The 21,744-nt window shown below is 44.0% G+C and overlaps 1 long non-coding RNA gene across 1 annotated transcript; it reads right to left on the bottom strand.

The window, feature by feature from the left end:
• Positions 1 to 4,521: 4,521 nt before the first annotated feature.
• Positions 4,522 to 13,257, bottom strand: LOC130363072 (uncharacterized). Its single transcript, XR_008891715.1, has 3 exons — positions 13,054 to 13,257; positions 7,591 to 8,306; positions 4,522 to 4,760 (listed from the first exon to the last, which is right to left on the bottom strand). It is a non-coding gene; the product is annotated as an uncharacterized LOC130363072 (long non-coding RNA).
• Between the last annotated feature and the right edge of the window lie 8,487 nt (positions 13,258 to 21,744).

Genomic DNA, 21,744 nt, shown 5'->3' on the forward strand with positions numbered 1-21,744 from the left:
CATTCCCGAATAGCCACGATAATACGAATAGCAAAATAACGAATGCATTCATTATCCGTAAACGAAAGTAAAGAATTCATTCTAATTTTTTTATTGGTCCTTGCGCTAACACTGTTGCGCTGCACACTGTTTCTGACTGTTACTGTTACCAGGGTGCCTCCAGTTGTTGCAAAACTACAACACCCACCCAGCATGCCCTGACAGCCAAAGGCTGTCTAGGCATGCTGGGAGTTGCAGTTTTGCAACAGCTGGAGACACCCTGGGTGGTTGGCAAACATGCGCTATGTTCCAACTACTTTCATTTTTAAATATCCCTCACTCTTTTCTGAACTGGGTTAGTATAGGTCAATGAAATGCATAGTAATTGCCGTGGGAACATTTTTTATTCATAAATCCGCAGACTTAATTGGATAATTGCCTTTTAGAATGTTTGGGGTCCCAACGTTCTACACGGCAATTATCCAATTAAGTCTGTGGTTTTATGAATGAAAAATGTTCCCATGGCAATTACTATGCATGTCATTGACCTACTAACCCATTTCTGGAAAAAGCGAGCGGAATTTGAAAATGAATTAAAAAGCTTTGCGCATGTTTGCCAAAGTGTGCCTCCAGCTGTTGCAAAACTGCAACTCCCAGCATGCCCAGACAGCCTGCTTAAAAAAGATTTACCCGAATACCAAATGTATCCGAAAGAAAATAAAAAACCCGAATACCGAAAAATCAAACCGAACCCCCGAATACCGAATGTATCCGAAAATATTACCGAACCGAAAATGTTATCCAAAACGAAAAAACGAAATGAAACAAAAAATGTTCTTGTGCACAAGTCTAGTAACGAATCTATGATGTGCGACTTTTCAGTTTGTCGCAACTGGGGCTGGTGTAGACTTAGGCGCAAGTCTACACCAGCCCTGACTTGACTTACAAACTGACTGCAAACATCATTGTAAAAAACATTTTGTTGCACGGGATAAAAAGTCGCAGAGGGGTAACATACAAAATGGTGTACTGAGGTAAGAAATGTGATCAGCACCAGATTTATCACTTGCCCTGCACCATGAAATAAATTTGGCGCAGGTACACAGTTTCCACCACATGAATTAATGAGGTAAAAAGACGTTCACATACACCACTGAATACCCCTCCCCATAGTGAGGTCAGATGAGAGCAAAATGGAACTATTTGGAGACCATAATACACACCATATTTGGAAGAGAAATGGCCCTGCACATCAGCCTAAAAACACCAATAGTGAAGTCTGGACATGGGAACATCATGGTGGGGGGCGACTTTTCAGCCAATGGTTCTGGCAAACTTCACATAATTGAAAGAAGGATTTACCGAGACATTCTTGACAAAAATCTGCTGCCATCTACCAGGATGAAAAAGATGAAATGAGGACGGACGTTGCAGAAGGAGAATTATCCCAAACACACAGCCAAGGAAACTCTGAAATGGTTTCACAGAATGAAAATAAAGCTGCTGGAATGGCCCAGCCATTCACATGACCTATATCCTATTGAGAATCTAGGGAAAGAACTAAAAATCCTGATTCATAGAAGAGGCCCGCGGAACCTTTAAGATTTGAAGACTGTGTGGAAGAATGGGACAAAATCCCCCCAGAGCAATGCATGTGACTAGTTTCTCCATACAGGAGGCATCTTGAAGTATTAAAGGGGTACTCTGCTGCTCAGCGTTTGGAACAAACTGTTCTGAACGCTGGAGCTAGCGCCGGGAGCTCGTGACGTAATAGCCCTGGCCCCCTCAGGCTGTCACGTCCCTCCCATAGACTTGCATTGAGGGGGCGGGCCACGACGTCACGAGCTCTCGGCGCCGGCTACAGTGTTCGGGACAGTTTGTACCCCTTTAAATAAATATCAGTAAGTGTGTTCAATACTTTTCCCCCTTTCTGATCTTATTTGTTTTGGTTTCTTTGTATGTATGGATTACTTGGGTTGTTACCAACATCTGGTGAACATTTCATGTGAATAGCACCTGGAAATAAATTTACTAAGAAAAATGGTGACGTGTCCAATACTTATTCCCTGTACCTCTTGACCTCTCAAATTAAAACATGGTGAGGGCTGGAAAAACATGCGGTGGAGGAACACAAGATATTGAGACAGTACACAGGTCCAGATTCTTTATATGGGGTCAAAAATTCCAGGTAAATTCCAAGAAGATTGTGAACTATTTCAAGCACAAACTGATTAGAAATTTACAAAGTATAACTAGATGTGCAAAATACACCACCACTTCATGCAACCTAAGCTTATGGGAAAAATATACACTGTATGGATTTGATACTTGGCCACCAAGAAGAGTGTTCTTCAAAAATTAATTAGTCCTGGGACATTAGGGTAACTGGAATTTTTTTTCTCAACATTCAATTTTATACAGCCCTGGTGCAAGGATTTTTGCCACCCTAGGCGAAAGCCCCTTGACCCCGCCCATTGGCTCTGCCCTTTGACATGCCCCACCTTTCTATTGGGGTGACACACTGTAACAAACCTCCTCCTCATGGGGCGGATGTATGGAGGAGCGCCCGATGTCAGGATGCTGGACGGACCTGACCTGCCAGTCTGGCCTCGGAGGTGGCACTGCTGCGCTCCTCCAGCAGGCTGATGAATGCAGATTATTATGGTGGGGTCAGGGTGCGATGGTGGTGCTGGCTGGGCGGGTGCTTCGGATGCTGACTGGCTATTAACTTTCTTACAGTGGACAGAATGGCGCCCCCATCAAGAGGGTGTTCTAGGCAGCTGCCTATGTTGCCTATAGGCAGTACTGGCCCTGGTTTTATAGGCCTGTAAGTTATTATCCATTTTTTCACACTATGGGCACTATCCTGCTGTAAGAGTCCACTGCCATTAGAGGTCCGGCTGGTCTGTACAATGGTTAGGTAGGTGGTACATGTCACAGTAGCAGAACATTGACCATCATGCTGCCTTTCCCGTTTTGTCTTTTTCCCATAGTGCATCTTCTTTCCATAGTGCATTCTTTCTTTCCATGGTCCAGCTCTGATACCATCTATTCTCTGTAGGCATTTTTTGTAGACTTTTTCAACCTACAACCAGCATTATGTCAGATAACATACAATAAAGACCTACAAAACTGACTAACAATTCCAACTTTGATTATATACCAACAGTACAAAAAGACAAGGACCCCACCCCTAAAAACATCCCACCCTTAAAACACATATACCCCAACAACAATAGGGATCACCCATCAATGTATACCAATACACCAGTACCCAAAGTACATTAAGAGTCAAATTGAAACAATACAATGCTGTATAAAAAATGATCACTCATATTTACCTATTTGGGACATTGGTAGTTGAGGGTGTACCCTGCTGCACCCATACACATGTTTCGAGTCTCTTCCTCAGGATCATGCCCAGGCATTGTAGGGAGGTCACACGGGCACGTGGAGGCCACACACACTACTGAGCCTCATTGTGACTTGTATTAAGGACATTACATAAAGTTGGATCAGCCTGTAGTGGGGTTTTCCACTGTGATTTTGAGTGTGACTCCATATCCAGACCTCCATGGGTTGATACATTTGATTTCCATTGATAATTTTTGTGTGATTTTGTTGTCAGCGCATTCAACTATGTAAAGACGAAAGTATTTCATACGATTAGTTCATTCATTCAGATCTAGGATGTGTTATCTCAGTGTTCCCTTTATTTTTTTTGAGCAGTGTATATTTATACAGCATTGCATCGTTCCCATAACAATTACTTTGTAATAATACAATCAAAATGCCATGAGGTTTATAATACTAAACCTCACAAACTCTAAAGTATATATTCATACTATATAACCAATACAAAACAGTATAAATACCCATACATATAATATACATCTCACCATCATTTTATTGATGCATATATACAATTGGTGACATAGAACATCTCCATTTTCAATATATCGGTTACCAACCAAAGAGACCCTATCACATGTTTAGTGCCAATATACATTCAAATATCCTCAACATGATTCCCTAGTGTTATAATCCTTAGCTAAACCCAAGTGCCTATGCTAATTCCCAAACAGAATGGTTATACTAACCACAGTCATAATTACCACAATTACGTCTCCCCTCCTACAACCTTCATCTTATTTCCTATTAAAAGCTCCATACTACCCATAATTACCCATAATATATACACCCCTATTCTATCCATAATGTGTTAATACATATGGTAATTGGTAATCCTTATAACTCCCAACACGTGACTACCCTCCCCAGCCCCATCCCTAAACTACCCCCACACCCAGTGAATAATAAGATGTTGCTCCAATATACATATATCCCTAATTCATAGTAAGGCAACAATATTATGATAATGTGTGTACATCCCATGTACCAATGTGTCATTAGTTCAGAATGGACATAGTCCATAACAAGTGTGTCCCACCCCTCCACTACCCCACACTATAACCCCATCCCAAAATGCCCACCTCACACACCTCCACATGCACCCCCACACACACACACCACCACCCCACGTCACCAGTACATAAAACCATATTGGATGATTAATCTACTATATAAACCCAAAAAGTCCCTCCAATTGCGTAAATAGTACTCCATGATGTCCTTATACTATCAGAGATGGTATTGAGGTTCATTCGACTGTCAGTGATGTTATTCCGATGTTTTCATAGATATTCAAAATACATCATCCTGTCATGTATCCAAGAAAATGTCCTCCCTCACGGCATACTGGATATTTATGTAGCAAAAATCTATAAAGAAACAAAATAAAATAAATACCCAATCATATACTATAAAAAAGAAGAGTAACTCAGATATTCGTTTAGCCAATTCAGTGTCATTGTTTCTAATGTTGCTATCCATTTTGTTTCCTTACACAATAATGTCTTTGTGTGGTCACCCCCTCTGCTTCCCATGTACACCTGATCGATACCGTTTACTCTAAGAAGTCGCCAATTGGATTGATATTTGGTTTTGAAATGTCGTGTCAAAGGTTTGCCCCTCATCCCACCTTGATCCACCCAATCCAATTCTTACTATTTTGGATGTGTTCCATAACGTATGTTAGTGTTCTAGTCGTCATCCCAACATATATTTTGCCACATGGGCAACATATCACAGCCGAGGTGGCACATGTAATATGATGTACTATGCGGTACTGTTGTGTTCCTGCTTGGTTGGTAAATTCATGTGTTCTCTCCATTACCGTGCAAGCACCACATCTGCCACATGCATAATTGCCCCATGGTAGTCCTTTGAAACCCAACAGTTGTTGTCTTGGGATCGGGCTGACATAATGGCTCTTTACAAGAATATCCCTCAAATTAGGGCACGCCTAGGGGTCATCAGGGGTTTAGAGGGTAAGACTTCCCTTAATCTAGGGTCACTCATCAAAATACCCCAGTGGCGGGCTAAGATGTTACACAATCCCGACCACTGCTTGTTAAACCAAAAAATAAATCTTATTTTACCAGTCTCACCACTCTCCTCCATTTTCTTCTTAGACATAAGGGTCTGTCTGTTCATCTGCCTAACCCCAATCCAATCCTGGATAAGGGTCATCTGGGGGTATCCTCCCTGATCAAACCCGTTCAACCATATCAACAGCCTGTTTATCAAATAAGTCGTCATTGGAACAAATCCTCCTAGCTCTTATCATTTGTCCCTGTGGTATAGCTTTCACAATGTGAGAAGGGTAAAATGAGTTAGCCATAAAGTAGGAGTTGTCCGAGGTGTCCTTCCTGTGTATGTCCATCAAAACTTCTCCATTACCATCAACCAACATTCAAATCTAGAAAATCAATACTACTGCGTCTATGCAGCACGAGAGGAAAGGCGGCCCAGAAACAGCAAGATTAGGGCTACAGCGTCAGTATTACAAAGCTATAGTGGAGTGCACGTGTGATCCCTGTAGGTGTGCCAACAGCAGTGGTGCAAAGTCCGTACGGAGCAGAATGAATACAACACAGAATGAAGAGGCTGCACTCACCAGGGGCAACGTGGCTTTAATTCAGCATGCCAGGTAACAAGCGGGTGGAAGGAGGGAGGCGGGGAGAGTACACCAGGACAGACTGTTTCACGCCGGCAACGGCGCTTCTTCAAGCTGGTATGATACATATAAATAAGTTAATATACACGGGGTTTTGCATGCACAAGATAAGGGAAGACAAGTGGTAAGTATCCACCTTACATTTTATTCATTTTTTTTTCTTTTTTTATACCTATGTATTTTTATTCTGATATCTCCTTTTTATGAATTGATTCTGTGTTTTCTACATTTATATATATGTATATATATATATATATATATATATATATATATATATACACATGTATTTTTTTTAAACAGATATATTATAATAAAATTATTTTTATACATGATTAAATTTGTTACAAGTTATTTTTAATTGGGGTATATTCATAATTTTGCTGTGTGGTTCTCCACACTTGTAGGTTGTTGTTTCAGTTGCTCTTTCAGTGAATAATTAAAACACCCCCCCCCCCCCCCCCTTATTTATGAATTATTCTACTTGAGCCCTTGAGGAAAGTTTTTTTTCGGTTACAGTACCACGCAACTGTAAATAATACTTGTCCTGAAAAACAAAAAAATTGTGCCTCAAAACAAATTTCAATAACTCAAGTAATAACTCAAAAGTGAGATTACTGGTACTGAGAGAGAACCTGCATGCCCGCAGTTCTTCATCATGTGCAATGGAGGTGTAGAGTCACTCAACGTCACTGGTCACTATCAACATATCCTGCTCCAGAATTAATCCTTCAAAACATTTAAGTATGTCCATTGAATCACGAACATACGACGGCAAGGACTCAACCAATGGCTTCAAAAAATCCAAAAATTGACAGGTCACCTCAGTCAAACTTCCTACCCCCGAAATGATGGGCCTTCCCGGGGGGCAAAGTACATCTTTATGTATTTTGGGCAGGAGATACAGGGTGGGTACCCTAGGATGCTGAACCCTCATATGTCCTCTTAGATATTGTACCTAACTCCACTGCCCTATACAATATGGACTCCAATTCTTTTGAGAGTATCAGACAAATGGCGTCTCACCTCTCTTTGATACAAATTGCACGCCCATATCACCACATTACCCCCCTTGTCCGCAGGCTTATAGATCACTTTTATAGCTCTTAATTCGCTTAATGCTTGTCGCTCACCTCTGGACAAATTATCCCCATAACCATTGCGTAACTGTTTAAATTCATTGGTCACCATTCGCACAAATATCTCAACCTGTGGACATAGGTACAACGCAGGATACACCGTGGATATTTTCCGTACATGCTCCAGGACAGGGTCTGCATCCAAACCCTGGGCTTCCCTCCATAACTCCTCCAAAGCTGCCAAGGCGTCATATTCACCATTTGTAGCAGTGGTCATAGAATCACCATCTGAAGTCTTAACAAAATGTCTCCGCTGGATTACCATATGGGAAAATAAAATGTAAGTCCTTGACAGCCTCAAAGTAGTTAAAATCATGAGTGGGGGGAAAAAGTTAGACCTTTAGATAATACTTGTATCTGATCATCAGTGAATTGGTGTTTAGATAGATTTATTACCTTTAACGCCTCCTTCTGGCCTTGGGTGGCATTGCGAACCGGATCTTTCTGGTATCGAGTCCTTTGGTTCCTAGTCATAACTGATAGGTCGCCACCTTCTTCTTCCCCACCCATCTTGTGCATTCACCTGTCTAAAAAACGGTCCCCTAATGAGGAGGAGGAGCATGATGGTGGTCACCCACCTCCCAATCTCTGCCATTTATATACAGCGTTATTGGAATAATCAGTCTGATCACATTTGAATTTTCTGACTTTTTGAGCCTGAATCTCTCCTTCCCACTTCTTGAATTCAGTATTCAACTCCGTTTCAATTGCCACCAAACAATCAGAAAGTAACTTTCTTCTCAAAGATTCCTTCAATTTATCAATTTCCCCTTAAAGCTGGTCTAAAGATTTCTTATCCAATCCAAGAGCAATTCCAGAAAAGTTCTAGAACAAACTTTGCAAGATTCTTCCCACCTAGTTCCAAAATGGGGATCCTCAACAGGAAATGCAGGAAACAATTGGACACAAAGTCCTCTAGGAATAATATTCTTCTGTAAATAATTTTCTAGACTGGCCTTATTCCACCAGACATTTATCCGTTTCTTTAACAAAACTTTTAGCTTTATCTGATCTTCTCTTATATTAGTATCTACATCATTCAACTGGGTATTGCCCTCATCAAATATGTTAACCAGTTGTATGACCTATTGACCTATGCCTGGTCACGGGATCTGTAATCCAAAAAGAAACAATAAAATAAATACCCCATCATATACTATGAAAAAAGAAGAGAAACTCAGATATTCATTTAGTCCATTCGGTGTCATGGTGTCTAATGTTACTACCCATTTTATTTCCTTACACAATAATTTGTAATAATAGTTTTTCCAGGGATCAGCTTCATTTTGACTGCTCACTGGCAGATCCAAACAAGAGAGTTACAATAAAAATATGTTTTCCCATAGCATTGTCATAGTTATAGGGGGTAGAGATAGCAGTTGCACCCTGGTGCCTATTGGTTAGCACTGTTGCCTTGCAGTGCTGGGGTCCTGGGTTCAAATCCCACCAAGCACAACATCTGCAAAGAGTTTGTATGTTCTCTCCGTGTTTGCGTGGGTTTCCTCCAGTTTCCTCCCACACTTCAAAACATACTGATAGGGACAGGGACCAATTTGAGTGTACAGCGCTGCAGAATCTGTGTGCGCTGCGCTATATAAATAAAGAGTTGTTATTATTATAAGAACACTCCAGTATTATAGGTGGTACGTAGTAGGCCTGGCTCATAGGAATCATGGACTGGAAAATAATCAGGAGTAGGTGATAGATTCCTCATTCGTAAGCGCTTGGATCCAGCCATTTAATATCAACTAACGGGATTTCATAATACGGCCAGGCGGCCCAGGATCCCGCGTTTTTATAACATTCACCTCATAGAAGGGGCAGCTGGATTCCAGAGCATTTATAGCTACTGTTCTACTCATCAATATCCCCGTAGATGGCTACCAGCCAATGAGACTCAACAGCCGGGGGCATTAGATTTCCTGCAGCAGGTAGCGCTGTATAAACAATTTCACATCTGGATTTAAGGAGTACAATGTAAGATGACTAGAAGTGTAAATTCACCGACAGGAATGTAGATTGGGGGTGGGGGAAGTGAAAATTTAAAATAATTTTTTTTTTTTTTTTAAAGTTCAAGTTTCCAGTAAGTAGTAAGGTCATCTACTGGTACAATCTTCATAGGACTAATTCATGGAAATCAGACCGCTTTTGCTAAATACTGAAGACCTCCAAAGGGATACTCCACTGGAACATTTAGTTTCGAACGCTGTGTGCGTGCTGCGGGGGGGGGGGGGGCTTGGGGGGTCGGTCAAGCCACCTTGTGATGTCACGTCCCCTCCCATAGACTTGAATTGAGGGGGCATGATGTCACGAGGGGGCTTAGCCGACCCCCGCAGCGCGCACACAGCATTCGGAACTAAATGTTCCGAACACTGGCCAGTGGAGTACCCCTTTAAGGAGACTATGAAGCAGAGCTGTTAAGGGCCACCAACGAATAAAGTTGGCATGGTGGCTTTTCCCATGGTAACTATGCCAGTGCTGCTTTGTTGTCATGCCAAGCACATGTATCGGGGAGAGAAGGGAATTTCCATAATGATGCCAGTCAATTCACAATTCTGGTCAAAATCGGAATTTTACGTTTAACTTTTTTTATTGGCAATACAGTAGTATTGTACAAAAAATAAATAGGGGATAAGATGTCTAGCGACGGAGTAGCCGTTTATAGAATACTAAGGCTATGTTCACACTGGGGAATGTCCCCAAAGAAAATCTCTGTGCAGACATTCCCCTGACAGCGGAGCGCCGCCCCCCCCCCTGGCCACCACAGTAATGGCCGCATTTTTTGCGCGTACGCCATTGACCGTATGGTTTAATTAATTATATATTTTTATAGTTCGGACATTTACGCACGCGGCGATACCACATATGTTTGTTTTTATTTTTTTTACACTGTTTTATTTTTTTTATGGGAGAAGGGGGGTGATTCAAACTTTTATTAGGGAAGGGGTTAAATGACCTTTATTAACACTTTTTTTTTACATTTTTTTTTCAGTGTTAGAGGTCCCATAGGGACCTATAACACTGCACACACTGATCTTTTACACAGATCACAGGCGTGTATTAACACGCCTGTGATCAGTGTTATCGGCGCTTGACTGCTCCTGCCTGGATCTCAGGCACGGAGCAGTCATTCGCCAATCGGACACCGAGGAGGCAGGTAAGGGCCCTCCCGGTGTCCTGTCAGCTGTTCGGGACGCCGCGATTTCACCGCGGCAGTCCCGAACAGCCCGACTGAGCAGCCGGGTCACTTTCACTTTCGCTTTAGAAGCGGCGGTCAGCTTTGACCGCCGCTTCTAAAGGGTTAATACCGCACATCGCTGCGATCGGTGATGTGTGGTATTAGCCGCGGGTGCCGGCCGCTTCATATCGCGGGAGCCGGCGCAGGACGTAAATATACGTCCTGCGTCGTTAAGGGGTTAATATAAGACCCATTCTTATTTTCGGAGAAACACGGTGATGCATTTCCGTGCAGAGTCGGCAGAAAAAATAGACTTGTCTATTCTTTCTGCAGACACTGGAATTTGAATTTCTGTAAATTCTGTTTTTTTAACAATGCAGCAGAATCCCATTGACAATCAATAGGACTCTGCAGCTGCGGAATCTCTGTGCAGAATTCTGTACAGAAATTCCATCGTGTGAACATGTGAAGCGATAGCTGGTATTTACAGTCATGGCCGTAAATGTTGGCACCCCTGAAATCTTTCAAGAAAATAAAGAATTTCTCACAGAAAAGGATTGCAGTAACACGTGTTTATTTCCTTTGTGTGTATTGGAACTAAACCAAAAAAATGGAGAAAAAAAGCAAATTGGACATAATGTCACCAAACTCCAAAAATGGTCTGGACAAAATTATTGGCAGCCTTAACTTAATATTTGGTTGCACACCCTTTGGAAAAAATAACTGAAATCAGTCACTTCCTATAACCATCAATAAGCTTCTTACACCTCTCAGCCGGAATGTTGGACCACTCTTCCTTTGCAAACTGCTCCAGGTCTCTCTTATTGGAAGGCGCCTTTTCCCAACAGTAATTTTAAGATCTCTCTACAGGTGTTCAATAGAATTTAGATCTGGACTCATTGCTGCCACTTCAGAACTCTCCAGCGCTTTGTTACCATCCATTTCTGGGGGCTTTTTGATGTTCTTCCTGCTGGAAGACCCAAGATCTCTGATGCAAACCCATCTTTCTGACACTGGGCTGTACAGTGCGACCCAAAATCCGTTGGTAATCCTCAGATTTCATGAAGCCTTGTACACATTCAAGCACCCAGTGCCAGAGGCAGCAAAACAAGGTAGGTACTGTAGTCTCTTCTTTGTAGGCCTCATACCATTTTCGGTAAACAGTAGAATGATGTGCTTTACCAAAAAGCTCAATCTTGGTCTCATCTGTCCACAAGAAGTTTTCACAGAAGGAATTTGGTTAGTCAAGTTCATTTTAACAAAATGTAGTCTTGCTTTTTTATGTCTCTGTGTCAGCAGTGGGGTCCTCCTGGGTCTCCTGCCATAGCGTTTCATGCCATTTAAATATCGACGGATAGTTCGTGCTGACACTGATGCTCCCCGGATCCTTTGTTTGACTCTGTACTTTCTGTTTAAAATTTTGAATCAAAACTATTGAACGTGACACTGATGCTCCTTGAGCCTGCAGGACAGCTTGAATATCTTTGGAACTTGTTTGGGGCTGCTTATCCACCATCCGGACTATCCTGCGGTGACACCTTTCATAAATTTTTCTCTTCCATCCACTCCCAGGAAGATTAGCTACAGTGCCATGGGTTGCAAACTTCTTGATCATGTTGTGCACTGTGGACAAAGGCAAATCTAGATCTCTGGAGATGGACTTGTAACCTACAATCCACAATTTTGAAAGGGTGCCAATAATTTTGTCCAGACAATTTTTAGAGTTTGGTTTGACATTATGTCCAATTTGCTTTTTTTCCTCCTTTTTTGGTTTAGTTCCAATACACACAAAGGGAATAAACATGTGTATAGAAAAACATGTGTTTCTGCAATCCTTTCCTGTGAGAAATACGTCATTTTCTTGAAAAATTTCAGAGGTGCCGACATTTACGGCCATGACTTGTATATGGGTTGTATTCCCTTGTCAGACACAGTAGATGGGGAGGATTTTCTCACTGGATTGTTGTTTTTTAGTTTTTTATAAACACCTCAATTTGCCTGATACTGTCTTTGTGGTCTAACATTTCTTTTAGACTGATCTTCACAACCCTTTAACCGCGTGCCCAGGTGCCCCCAAGGCTGGCAGAACTACCAACACAACAGAATCAGATGCCACCATTCCCGCTTTTCAAATGCGATCGAGACAACCACGCAGCCCCGGCCTCAAAAATAAGACAGGAGGGAAGTAGTTTTATAAAAAAAAAAAAAAAAAATCTTCGACTTTGTGGAAAAGCAGCTGCGCGATTGCAAAAACAAACAGCTCTCCGCATCTGCTTTCCCCATATACTTACCTTGTAAATAGTTCACAGGAGATATTTACAAGGTAATCTTTTTTTTTTTTGGCCCTACAAATCTGGAATATCCCAATAAACACTGAGTATTAATGAACATCAGCACATTGCACACAAAGCACTTTATAGAGCCCTCAAAGAGAACCAGTCTTTTTAATAGACTCTGGCCCCGTGTCCAATTGCCATGTCATCACATGTCTAACCCAGAACGGTTTCCAGGAGAGTTCACACAGTACCAGCACCTGTCTTCTAACAGACAGATGCTCCGCGTACATATTTACTAGATATTTCGCATTATCGATTCTTCGAATGACACATATGGGACATTTTCACAAAAGAGCACCATGAAAATCCACGTGACCGACACTTGTAAATATTCTCAGAACTTACTAATGAAATGCCAGACTCATTCAGGAAGTCATTTCCATAAAGAGACTTGGTGCCAGGAACTTCGCTTTCCATTGAGTAACCATAATAGGGTCAGGAGCTTCATGAGTTCAGTTTCCACAGAATGGCTAGAATGAGACTTGTGTGCTACAAGCTTTTCTCGATTGAGTTTTAATGAAATGACCATAAAAATTAAATAACATTTTTCCAAAATTAATTGCCAGAATACCAAAATCTTTAAGTGTCTTAGACACTAAATTGCAGGATACAGGTAAAGATGCAGCTTAGTAGGCCAGGAGCTTTATGGATTGGATTGTCATTTAATAGCCATTATGAGACTTCCGGAGCTTCATGGATTAGGTTTCCAAAGCCAAGAGTGGCCACAAGCCAAGGAGAGCCACGAGTAATGGAGCACCACAAGTAATGGAGCCCCACAAGCCAAGGAGAGCCACGAGAAATGGAGCGCCACTAGTAATGGAGCCCCACAAGCCAAGGAGAGCCACGAGTAATGGAGCGCCACAAGCCAAGGAGAGCCACGAGTAATGGAGCGCCACAAGCCAAGGAGAGCCACAAGTAATGGAGCGCCACAAGCCAAGGAGAGCCACGAGTAATGGAGCGCCACAAGTAATGGAGCCCCACAAGCCAAGGAGAGCCACGAGTAATGGAGCGCCACAAGTAATGGAGCCCCACAAGCCAAGGAGAGCCACAAGTAATGGAGCGCCACAAGCCAAGGAGAGCCACGAGTAATGGAGCGCCACAAACCAAGGAGAGCCACAAGTAATGGAGCGCCACAAGCCAAGGAGAGCCACGAGTAATGGAGCGCCACAAGTAATGGAGCCCCACAAGCCAAGGAGAGCCACGAGTAATGGAGCGCCACGAGCCAAGGAGAGCCACGAGTAATGGAGCGCCACAAGTAATGGAGCCCCACAAGCCAAGGAGAGCCACGAGTTATGGAGCGCCACGAGCCAAGTATAAGATGGAATTAAGCACATTCTTAGTAGACTTCTAAAGTGGTTGACAGGTTGTATTAAAGGGGTACTCTGCCCCTAGACATTTTATCCCCTATCCGTTTGTTTAGAGCGTCGGGTGCAGCGCCGGAGGTTCGTGATGTCACGGCCGCACCCCGCTCGTGACACCATGGTCACTTCCCCTCAATGCAAATCTACGGAAGGGACGTAGCCGTGACATCACAATCGGGGCATGGCCTTGACGTCACAAGCCTCCTCCCCGCATTGCCAGTCATCAGACACGGACCAAAGTTTGCTCCGTGCACTGGATGTCTGGGGTGCCACAGCCAAGATCATGGAGGTCCCCGGTAGCGGGACCCCTGCGATCAGACATTTATCCTATGCTTTGAATAGGGGATAAGAGGTCTAGGGGTGATGAACCATGCTTCACCATCGGGCAATAATCTCACCAATGGCTTTAGAGGCTCTCAAAACTATCTACCTGCTCGAATGGGTATGTTGACGCTTATGGAAAGAGAGCAATGTAAGGAGCCGTTGTTTATATAGCACCCAATTGTTCTGATGAAAAGACATCAAAACAACTGAGATGGCCCTTTCCAGTTTTTTGGCAGTGTTTGGCCCACAAGTGGTTGAGAATATCTTCCCCCAATCGTCATGGCAACCTCGTTAAAATACTGTTAGATTGTGCGAAACATAATAGGTATCTAATTCAAATTATTTAAGAAAAATGCTCCTGTGGCTAGATATTTTTTAGTTGCTCTGGTGCCCCTGCTGTTCTTTTGATTTTTTTCGGAGAACGTCCAGTGCCAGTGACACAGTGGTCTCCAAACTGTGGACCTCCAGATGTTGCAAAACTACAACTCCCAGCATGCTTATAGTTGTAGTTCTGCAACATATAGAGGTCTGCAGTTTGGAGGAACAGTGCACTAGAGGCTGGGACCCAACAAGATGGGATGGTGGTACAGCACCTCTGATCATTGGGTGGAGAGATGGAGTCAGACAGAGCTAATTCAAGACTTTGCTTCTCCCGATCCTACATTAGTCCTAATAATCAGCTTATGCTAAAGACCCAGAGAAATTTCCCTTGACTAAGGCTCAATACACACGGGACAGATATGCTGCAGACAATGGGGGAGATTTATCAAAACCCGTCCAGAGGAAAAGTTGCCCAGTTGCCCATAGCAACCAATCAGATCGCTTCTTTCATTTCTCACAGTCCTCTTCAAAAGTGAAAGAAGTGATCTGATTGGTTGTTATGGGCAACTCAGCAACTTTTCCTCTGGACGGGTTTTCCTAAATCTCCCCCAACGTCTTCAGTAAGAGCCCATGCACACTATAGATATTCTGTTTGTAACACGCAATCCACTTGTGGCAGAATCCCATCCATTTCAGTGGGATTCTGCTCCTCAGTCCACACTATAAAACTTCTGTAGCAGAACTTCTGACGCGAAATCTTCCCTGAAAATGCCCATTTGTCAATAGGTATTGAATCTGCAGTGAAAATTAACCCCTGCAATTTACACACAAAATGAATCCCAATTCTGTGTGGAGCAGATCTGCTGACAGAACTTAGCAAGTGTGCAATGACCCTTAAAACTAGAGCCCCAACTAAGAATCATCTGTATAATCAATCGATCATTGGTTTGATTAATTTATTAATAGGAATTTTAGAAAAATGGGATTAAGGGGTCAAGGAAAGGTTAACTAAAGGAAGTGGGGAACGCATTGTGAAAAGATAACAGGGGGGGGGGGTAGAGAGAAGGGACAGCACCTAAGGAGTTAACAGAGGGTAAGAGTGAAAGAACAGCCCCTGGAGGGTTAGCAGAGGGTAAGAGCGAAGGGACGCCACCTGAAGAGTTAACAGGAGAAAAAAGGGTTAACCCATGAGCCTCGCTGCCGGGAGAGGTCTCAGTGCTGGAGGTAGGCCGCGGTCTCAGTGCTGGAGGTAGGCCCGCGGTCTCAGTGCTGGAGGTAGGCCCGCGGTCTCAGTGCTGGAGGTAGGCCCGCGGTCTCAGTGCTGGAGGTAGGCCCGCGGTCTCAGTGCTGGAGGTAGGCCGCGGTCTCAGTGCTGGAGGTAGGCCGCGGTCTCAGTGCTGGAGGTAGGCCGCTGTCTCAGTGCTGGAGGTAGGCCGCTGTCTCAGTGCTGGAGGTAGGCCGCGGTCTCAGTGCTGGAGGTAGGCCGCGGTCTCAGTGCTGGAGGTAGGCCGCGGTCTCAGTGCTGGAGGTAGGCCCGCAATCTCAGTGCTGGAGGTAGGCCCGCGGTCTCAGTGCTGGAGGTAGGCCGTGGTCTCAGTGCTGGAGGTAGGCCGCGGTCTCAGTGCTGGAGGTAGGCCGCGGTCACAGTGCTGGAGGTAGGCCGCGGTCTCAGTGCTGGAGGTAGGCCGCGGTCTCAGTGCTGGAGGTAGGCCGCGGTCTCAGTGCTGGAGGTAGGCCGCGGTCTCAATGCTGGAGGTAGGCCACGGTCACAGTGCTGGAGGTAGGCCGCGGTCTCAGTGCTGGAGGTAGGCCGCTGTCTCAGTGCTGGAGGTAGGCCGCGGTCTCAGTGCTGGAGGTAGGCCCGCGGTCTCAGTGCTGGAGGTAGGCCCGCGGTCTCAGTGCTGGAGGTAGGCCCGCGGTCTCAGTGCTGGAGGTAGGCCGCGGTCTCAGTGCTGGAGGTAGGCCGCGGTCTCAGTGCTGGAGGTAGGCCGCGGTCTCAGTGCTGGAGGTTGGCCGCGGTCTCAGTGCTGGAGGTAGGCCGCGGTCTCAGTGCTGGAGGTAGGCCGCGGTCTCAGTGCTGGAGGTAGGCCGCGGTCTCAGTGCTGGAGGTAGGCCGCGGTCTCAGTGCTGGAGGTAGGCCGCGGTCTCAGAGCAGGAGGTAGGCCGCGGTCTCAGTGCTGGAGGTAGGCCGCGGTCTCAGTGCTGGAGGTAGGCCGCGGTCTCAGAGCAGGAGGTAGGCCGCGGTCTCAGTGCTGGAGGTAGGCCTTAGTGCAGGTCAACAGCATCTTCAAAAAGGCACTGGAGGGTAAGGGGAGATGGAGGGGACATTTAGGGGCAGACTGAGGGGTTAAAAGGCAGGGAAAGGAGTAACAATAGGTATACTATGTTACTAGGCAACGCCCCCTAGCAACCAATGAAAGCTATGGTGGAAATTGACGACAAGGATTTCCATTATGGATTTATATCGATAACATTGATTAATTGTTGCAGATTTTCTTAAAGGGGTACCCCGCCCATAGACATCTTATCCCATATCCAAAGGCTAGGGGTAAGATGTCTGATCACGGGGGTCCTGCCGCTGGGATGATCAATGTGCAGCACCTGATGTTCGTTTAGAACCCTGGGGGGTGGGGGGCGGGGTCATGATGTCACTGCCACGCCCCTGTGACATTACACCACATCCCCTCAATGCAAGTCTATGGGAGGGGGTGTGACTGCCATCACACCCCCTCCCATAGGCTTGCATTGAGGGGGTGTGGCCGTGACGTCACAACCCTGCCGCCCACTCCAAGCATTCGGAACAAAATGTTCTAAACGCTGGGGCAGCGGAGTACCCCTTTAAACACTAAACATAAATTTGTACCAAATAGTGTAAATTTTGGTGCAAATCTGGTCTGGTGGATCATACACATCTGTGTAGTGTTGGGAGATGATGGGACCGGGACACTTCTATATGAAAATAGTCTAATAGTATATGGAGTTGTTAAGCTTTTCGTATATCAATAACAGATGTCAGAACAGCCGAATATCTGTTATTTATTAAGACAGAAAGAAAAAACCCACCACGTCCTGTGCATGGTCTCCTGTATGTCACTGATCTGGAGAGCACTTGTGTCGGCTATAAAGGCCGGCTACACTTTCATCTAAACGGATCAGATCGCCACGTAAATGTATGTTCCTTTGTACTTTTTATTTAATAAATTAGCTATCCTCCAGAAGAAAGAAAACTCTCTAGTGCCACCTACAGGTACCTACTCTTTAAAGAAGCAATCCAGGGTTTTGTTTTATTTGTCCATATCATGCACACTCACCATCACTAGCCCTACAGCGCCATCTGTTTCATTCCAGCACAGCTGCATCCATGTGGTTCATTACTGTAACTAGGTCATGTGATCACCAGTCTGAACCACAGAAACCGTGGTCACTCCTGGGTCAGGTGATTACCTGTGATCTACAGGACATCAAATCCCTACCGACATCTCACAAACCCCTCCCTGCCCAGCTCTATCTGTATACTGCTTCTCTCTCTATAGGATCAGAATATCTTTAGCTATATATGTAGCAATACCTCTCCCCTCCAGCTCTATCTGTATACTGCTTCTCTCTATAGGATCAGAATATCTATAGCTAAATATGTACCTCTCCATTCCAGCTCTATCTGTATACTGCTGCTATCTCTATAGGATCAGGATATATAGTAGTTATACCTCTCCCCTCCAGCCCTATCTGTATACTGCTACTGCTGTCTCTATGGGATCAGGATGTATAGTGGTTATACTCCTCCCCTCCAGCTCTCTGTGTATACTGCTGCTATCTCTATGGGATAAGGTTATATAGTAGTTATATTCCTCCCCTCCAGGTCTATTTGTATACTGCTACTATCTCCATGGGATTAGGGTATATAGTACTTATACACCATCCCTCCAGCTCCATCTGTATACTGCTGCTATCTCTATGGGATCAGGATATATAGTAGTTATACCTCTCCCCTCCAGCCCTATCTGTATACTGCTACTGCTGTCTCTATGGGATCAGGATGTATAGTGGTTATACTCCTCCCCTCCAGCTCTCTGTGTATACTGCTGCTATCTCTATGGGATCAGGATATAAATTATATAGTTTTTGATGTGATTTTTCCACAACTGTGCAAATTTTATTTTTACCACCATTTTGGAAAGCAGCCAATACGTGTGAAAATGCAGTAATTATTCAATGTGTGAACACAGCCTTAAGACTTCAAATCTTCATAAAACACCTCAATTGTAATTGTTGGTCAAAACCCATTTCGCCTCATGGTAATATTTCTCTAAACAAAAAACAAAAACAAACCAACGCACCATTAATAAGAAAATGCATGAAAACTGCCCATAATGTGAACCAACTTCAACCCATTTAGGAGTCATTGCAATGAGGAATTGCAATCAATATGGCTGAAAAACCCATGCATGCCACATCAGCTAAAATAGGTAAGCACAAGAACTTGTACATTATTTTTTAACCCCTTAAGGACCAGGGGTTTTTCCGTTTTGGCACTTTCCTTTTTTCCCTCCTTACCTTAAAAAAATCATAACTCTTTCAATTTTGCACCTAAAAATCCATTTGAGGGCTTATTTTTTGCGCCACCAATTCTATTTTGTAATGACATCAGTCATTTTACCCAAAAATCTACAGCAAAATGGGAAAAAAAAATCATTGTGAGACAAAATTGAAAAAAAAAAGCCATTTTGTAACTTTTGGAGGCTTCTGTTTCTACACAGTACATTTTTCGGTAAAAATGACACCTTCTCTTTATTCTGTAGGTCCATACGGTTAAAATGATCCCCTACTTATATAGGTTTGATTTTGTTGGACTTCTGAAAAAAATCATTACTACATGCAGGAAAATTTATACGTTTAAAATTGTCATCTTCTGACCCTTATAACTTTTTTATTTTTCCGTGTATGGGGCGGTATGAGGGCTCATCTTTTGTGCCGTGATCTGAAGTTTTTAGCGGTACCATTTTTGTATTGATTGGACTTGTTGATCGCTTTTTATTCAATTTTTCATGATATAAAAAGTGACCAAAATGCACTATTTTGGACTTTGGAATTTTTTTTTTTATTTACACTTTTATTTTTTTTAAACTTTTATTAGGGAAGGGGTTAAATGATCTTTATTCACTTTTTTTTCACTTGTTTTTTTGCAGTGTTATAGCTCCCATAGGAGGCTATAACACTGCACACACTGATCTCTTACATTGTTCAATGGTTTCTCATAGGAAACCATTGATCAATGATTCTGCCACTTGACTGCTCATGCCTGGATCTCAGGCACTGAGTAGTCATTCGGCGACCAGACACCAGGAGGCAAGGTAGGAGACCCTCCTCGTGTCCCAGAGCTGTTCGGGACACCGCGATTTCGCCGCGGACATCCCGAACAGCTCCCTGAGCTAACCGGCATTGATTTACTTTCACTTCAGATGCCGCGTTCAACTTTGAACGCCGCGTCTAAAGGGTTAATAGCGTGCGGCACCGCGATCATTGCCGCGCGCTATTAGCCACGGGTCCCGGCAGTTGTTAGAGGCCGGGTCAGACCAGATATCACACCGTGGCCCCACGTTATAGAAAGGGAAAGGACTGAGGACGTACCGGTACGTCCTTGGTCCTTAAGGGGTTAATTAGGAAAAATAAATAAATAAAATCTTTGTCATTTTTTCCAATCCATACCAACCTTTAAACATGACTCATGACAGCTGTCTTGGGGGTTCTTGCTTCTCATCAGGGTGCTGATTTGGGATATCCAGCTGGTGTATAGAGTCTTACATATTTTTTCCCCATGGAACATTGCCCTGAGTTACATCTCCTGAAGGGAGTAAGGCTAGGTTCAGACTACGGAATTTCCGCCTGCAATTCCTCTTTGAAATTGCAGGCGGAAATTCCGCTTGCTAAAATGTATAGTGTAGTGAATGGGTTTCCGTTCACAAATTCACAATTCGGAATTTGTGAAGCGGAATTTGTGAACGGAAAATCCGCTTGGAAATTTCTGCCTGAAGAAAGGGGTTGCTCTTTCTACAGGCGGAAATCCGCGCGGAACACATTGCAGTCTATTGGAGACTGCAGTGTCCGCGCGGTCCTAGCACCGACTGATTCAGTCAGCGCTGGCCGCACTCAAAATTTCCGGGCGGAAATTTTCTGCCCAGAGACTCCGTAGTCTGAACCTAGCCTAACTCTCTAGTGCCACCTATAGGTATTGACCCTGCACATTAAAGGGGTACTCCGCTGCTCAGCGTTCGGAAATGTTCCGAATGCTTAGAGCCGGCGGCGGGAGCTCGTGACATCATAGCCCCGCCCCTCGTGATGTCACACCTGCCCCCCTCAATGCAAGTCTATGGTCTATGGTTGTCATATAAGTACCAAGTTCCATAAAACTATCTTCAGCTATTTGGAAAATACATTAAAGGGGTTCTCCACCCGAAGGTGATTTTAATACGTACCTGGCAGACAGTAATGGACAGGCTTAGGAAGGATCTGCGCTTGTCTTGGGGCTAAATGGCTATGCTGTGAGATTACCATAACACTGTGGCTAGCTTTTTGTGAACTGTTATTTCCTGTTTGAGTTTTCTTCTTTTGCCTACAAATCCCATAATTCCATTTTCCTCCCTCCCACACATCAGCACCCCACCCATTGAAACATTAATGAGCTGCATCCATTCAAAAGACCTGTGGTTTTCAATCAGGGTGCCTACAGCTGTTGCATTAGTTGCAGATTGATCTCTCTCCCACCAAGCGATCCCTCCACCCATTGAAGTAGACAGGCTCCCTGTCATCAGCTGACTAGTGAGTCAGGTCTCGGCCGCATTGCAACCTGGGAAAAATCTGAGACAACAGTCATTTTGTATGCTGTTAAAAATAAATATTGGGGTGAAAAGGGGTGAGAATTGTGATAAAACCGTCACACACAGGTACAGACACTATTATGAACTACACTAACTTTACAGCCCCTGTAGCATAGTCAAATAAAAAATATTCCTGGAATACCCCTTTAAGAATA

This window comes from Hyla sarda, chromosome 3, assembly GCF_029499605.1.
Source record: "Hyla sarda isolate aHylSar1 chromosome 3, aHylSar1.hap1, whole genome shotgun sequence".
Classification (NCBI taxonomy): domain Eukaryota; kingdom Metazoa; phylum Chordata; class Amphibia; order Anura; family Hylidae; genus Hyla; species Hyla sarda.